The sequence below is a fragment of the Helianthus annuus genome, chromosome 17 (genome assembly GCF_002127325.2).
Source record: "Helianthus annuus cultivar XRQ/B chromosome 17, HanXRQr2.0-SUNRISE, whole genome shotgun sequence".
NCBI classification, from domain to species: Eukaryota; Viridiplantae; Streptophyta; class Magnoliopsida; order Asterales; family Asteraceae; genus Helianthus; species Helianthus annuus.
Window position 1 is genome coordinate 25,182,060 of NC_035449.2, and position 5,312 is coordinate 25,187,371.

A 5,312-nucleotide genomic window follows, 5' to 3' on the forward strand; every position below is an offset into this window, starting at 1 on the left:
TTTCACTTGAAACATCAAATACCAAAGTTACCGTAACAAAATACATATTCAAAACAAAGTGTTTAAACGTTTGAAACCTAAGTCGATGATTATACGTTTTCAAACCTAGCCTTTAGCATTGCTTCAATGTTTGCCATTCTTTCATTCATAGCCTCTTTCTCGGCCTTATATTTCTCTTTTTTCCACCACCAATCCCGCAATAATATCATTCAACCTTTCTTTTTCTTTTTCTTCTTCTTTTTCTTTCACTATATCTTGGATAATCACGTTCAACCTTTCGATCTAATAAAACCAATGCAAAGTGAAATATTAATGGCCAGCATAATCACAATTTATGAAACTAATCAGTTAACTATATGCTCAAGAAGGAACAAATTACCATTTGAACTGAGAGCATTATCCGGAGATCATGTGCATGCCCATACAATATATATCCATCTGAATCAACAAAGAATAGCAAAATAAACAACGTTAAGGCCCTTTATAATAAACAAAACAAAAAAAAAAAACAAAGCTTCAACCGTTTAAAATTTTACGACTAATTAAAACATGTACGAATTATCTTCTAGACTGAGCAGAATCTAATCTATAATGTGAGTCGAGGTAGTACAAAAAATAAAACTTACGAATAAATAATGAATCACTTGTAGCCATTCATGGCACCAGGATGCCATTTGAACTTCACAACTTACAGAGGCTTCCATTTGATGACCATAAAGTAACTAACTAATTTTTATCAAGATACACAAACTTAAAGTGGAAAAACTTGAGGAAACTTCAAAGGTATGATCACCTGTTCAGCAATGATGCCAGCATTAGCATATGATTCACGGCTCTTAGAAGTTAGACCCGTAAGCGTATACGCATATAAACCACAAGGACCATCCATGTACTTTACTCTTATTTAAAAGACAAGATTATCATAGTAGTAATATAGTATAACAGTATATTTAAAACATTGATTATCTAAAAAAACTCAATAAGTTTACCTGTGCCTTGAAAGCTTAGGCATGTCCAATTGAAGCAGTCTGAAAGATATATTAGAAAGGAAAACTTAGGCATGTCCAACTGAAGCAGTCTGAAAGAGCAATCCAGGTTTCAATGGCCGATGTTGACACTTAACGAATTACATGACTTGGGCAACCAACATGACTTTGACCCGTAATCACAAAGTTAATAAAACCTGCGTGTAGGTAGAACATGTCATCAAGTGCCTCGAGACTCTTATTGCAGCCTCCCATGAATATAAGAACGCCTCCATGCTGTGGATGCAAAGTGCTTCCTGCCATAGAAAATCTGGCAGATGGGCCCACTCCTAAAGTAATAACATTGGTCCATCTACACGTTTCTGCACAATAATTGAAAAGATTAAGATTGAACACATAAAGGTAGTGCTTTTAATATCATGTTAAACTAAATACAAATATTCAGTAGATTACCAAGATCAAACATATATAAGTCATCATAAAGATCTTCAGCGTCAGTAAAACCTCCAAATACAAGCAAGTTCTTGCCCAATGCAACGGTTGTATGACCAGCTCTAGGTGGCAATAGCTCGACATTGGTTATCAACTTTGTCCAGGTAAGCGTATCTACAAAAAAGAAGATGAAGAAGAAAGTTGATATTAATAGGTAAATTCAGGTCAATTATAAGTCTTGGTCAACAAAGTCAAACTTGAGACCTGTATCAAGCATCTGAACATCGGATATATAATAGTTCTGGGACTGATCACCGATATTAACTGCATAGTGATAGTACCTAACATATCTATAGCGCGGTTCTTCTTCGCGACATTTGTAAGCCGTTTAAAAACCAAACCGATTTTAAAAACCAGTTAAAACCGATTTTTGGCCCAAACCGGTTTTAAAACCGAAACGAATTCACCAAACATATCTATACACTTCACTTAAAAAATCAGTTGCTCTTAATGCACACAAACTACCACATGGGCATACCTTATTCGAAATCGAAACAACTTGTTTTGGAACCATAATCGGAAAAAAACCCGAAACCGGTTTTTTAAACTGTTTTTTTAAAACGGTTTTAGGACCGAACCGAACCAGCAGTTTATGACCAATTACTATTCTTGATCTTTACAACCGGTTTGAAAACCGAAAGCACAAGTGATCGTTTTTACGAAACCAACACATGGAATGACAAAATGTTGTAATGAAAATAGTCAAACACCTACCTGCAACTGGAAGTTGCACAAGGCCAGGAGGTCCAACTGCACAAGGCTAGGAGGTCCAGCGAACCTAGAGAAGGTAAAATTCAATGTCATTTGTAATAGATTACGTAATAAAATTACAGTAATTATATTACCTGCAAGCATCCACCATCAGAAACAACAAGCTCATCCACCATTAGAAACCAGTCTTGAAAAGGAGGAACACAAATAACTATCAAATGAATATAAAGTAAGCGGGTCAGAAGCTACCAATAACTGGTCTAACCAGCAAATGTTTACATAAAATTATATGCGTATGATCTGAATGTATAATGATAGCTTGTAGATGTTAGGTGATAGAATATATCACGGATATATTTACACTTAGCCCAGGCTCGGTCAACACAATATTGAATGCACCACGGGTTGCATCAGTTGCATCAGCAACCGCAATACCAATGTCGGCCCGTTTTAGTGTGGGTGCATCGTTCTTACCGTCTCGTGTCATTCCACGTATATGGTTTCTCTCGTAATTTCCTGACAGTTTCATATTTGGGATTTCGTCATCAGGAATGGGTCTTGATCTTCGAGTGGTTGAGTCCTTTCCTCTACCGTATAAAGGGACTAACTTTCCTTCTTCAATTTGGGCTTTACAAACAGGGCATTCTTGAGAATGTGAACGTAGGTGAAGCCATTTGTAAAGGCAGGGCCAGCAAAAAAGATGCCCGCATAAAGTGACGATCGGGTCTTGGGCCAAGTCAAAGCATATGTTGCACTCGAAATCGCCAGCGTCGCTACTGTTGGTAGATGGGTCTTGGGTTGGCCCGCTCGCCACTTCTCCAAACCTATCAGACATCTCGCTTGGAACAAATGCTCAATGGCCCTGAAATCACCAGATATATAAACGACGAATTTAACCAAAGAGACTACTACACGTAAATTGTGTTGACATGACCACGACTTGTTTAACCCAAAAAATTTATTATATTTTATTTTTTTGCATATTTATCCTCCAAATTTACAAGAAAAAAACATATAAAATGTCATTTAGACTATAAATCAGATACTTCTTTCTCTTTTATCCTTCTAATTTTGGTACAAAACATTCAATCAGATTAAGTGTTGATGTAAAACATATTGAAACTAAACGGGTCAACCCAAACGACCCTCCAGTAAACTTGTGACCCGTTTAGACTAAACTCAAACCAAGGAATTGTGTGAAAAATTCACTCATCTAGTTCAAGTATGATCCAATTAGATCATAGATGGTAGATAGCTAGCCCTAATTCACCACTTAAACATGAAAGCTCAAACCTAATAAAACATGAAAGATCAAAGACAATTAAAATAATTTCAAGTCTTAATAAATAATTCAAATCATATATATACTTTTAACACAATCAACCACTATGATCAATCTCCAAATCATATAAACAACTAGCAGCAAATAAGCAATAACAACCACAAACAACTAAAAACATCATGAAACGAGACAGAGATTACTCACCGTCGGAAAAATACAGAAATAGACTTCCGGCAGTTATACAAATACTCCTTGATTAACAACCACAACCAGGAATCAACCTTTTCTTAAATAATTCGTTGACTTTTAACATCATTGAAACTTGACGGATTCCCACTCATGAAATTCTTGGAAGAATCGCTTTCTGCAAAAGAAAATTAAACGTGGGCCCATCAAATTTGGGCTTCAAAGATTGGTTTCAGTTTTTTAGGCTTTGCCCAACTGGTTCAGTTAACGGCCTGGCTCAAATGGTTTAAGAGTTTTTTGTTAAGATCATAAGTCAAATTAGAGGTGCACAACCAAACAGGATCCGGATCCGAATCTGAAACCGGATACTAAACCAATAAACTGATCTGAAGCTGGTTCGAATCCGGTCCGATCCTCAGGTTTGAGCATATATACATTGAATACAGTTTTGAAACCGGTTTGGGATAACCGGTAGTTAAATAATACATTGAACCCAGATTTCAAACTGATTCAATTCTGTATGGTTTGCCTTTCGAAACAGGTTTGGGTCGACAGAAATAAGAGCAAAAGAAACTAGCTTCAAGAGAAAAGATTAGATAGCCCAGACAACATCAGTGACATATCTCTTTTGAGCAATAAAGTGCTAATTACATAGTTTAACCAAGATAACTTCTGTGTTAATAAATTTTCAGCAATTGAAGGTATCTCATGATGAAACTATCTATTGAAAGGATGTTTTCAATGAACACGACTTCTTTACTAAAACTAGATCATAATATTTTTTTTAATACTACAGTTATCATAATGTAACAAAATATCTCATCCTTTCATGGTTCCATATCTAATGACCTAATTATCATACTTATTTTCTAATCACAACAGTAATCATCCACAAAAATGAAGAAAAAATCAAAATATCACTAAACAATCAACCTAATTTAAAACAATCGCATATACTCACAGATTCACACCAAAGTTAAAGAAAAATTAGCGTTTAGAAAGTAACATGAGACAATTCATCACAATACACATGCGAAACCTTTCGTAAACCTCAGATTTCGTTCGTCTAGCATCCGTCAAGCTCTGCGGAAAACAAAGCATGATAGAATGTTCATTGTTCACTTTCAAACAGGTTTCAATCGTCTTCTTCCTCAAAGCCTTCACCATTCTCGAATAAACTTTTTTTCTAAGTGATTAACAACAGAGGCATCAGCATTCATAAAACGACTTTCATGACACAAATTAAAACTAGAACTAATATTATAGTGTTCACTACTATTGGCTGATTTCGATCTAATTTTACCATATAAACTGAAACCTCTAACTGATCCGGTGAGTCATACTTAACAAATTTGACATCTGCCGGAGCAACCGCACACGGCGTTCATACACGGAGGACGGCTCCAAACATCGTAACTGTTCAAAACGCCCATCTGAAACCTAGATAAAGGTGATAAACATCCAAAACTATTATAATCACAAACACTACTGCAATTCGGATCGATTAACATGACTTTATCATCTCGTCATCATTTCTGACGAAGACGAGAAGTTGAGGACAGTAATCGATCATTCTCCTCGGAGAATGAAAACGCTCGGCCGGAATCGGATCCTGAGGTGTAATCGGAGCGAAATTGAAGCAATTGGTGGATCCA

The 5,312-nt window shown here is 36.1% G+C and overlaps 1 long non-coding RNA gene across 6 annotated transcripts; it reads right to left on the minus strand.

Annotated features, from left to right (window-relative positions):
• Positions 1–215: 215 nt before the first annotated feature.
• On the minus strand, positions 216–4,955 carry LOC110923480. Of its 6 annotated transcripts, XR_004886418.1 has the most exons (7): positions 3,676–4,955; positions 2,324–3,051; positions 2,193–2,256; positions 1,440–1,592; positions 794–1,348; positions 627–697; positions 216–438 (listed from the first exon to the last, which is right to left on the minus strand). It is a non-coding gene; the product is annotated as an uncharacterized LOC110923480 (long non-coding RNA). The 6 variants fall into 6 exon arrangements; XR_004886415.1 differs by having other exon boundaries at positions 627–1,348; XR_004886414.1 differs by having other exon boundaries at positions 409–1,348; positions 3,676–3,835; positions 4,697–4,955.
• Positions 4,956–5,312: the final 357 nt, after the last annotated feature.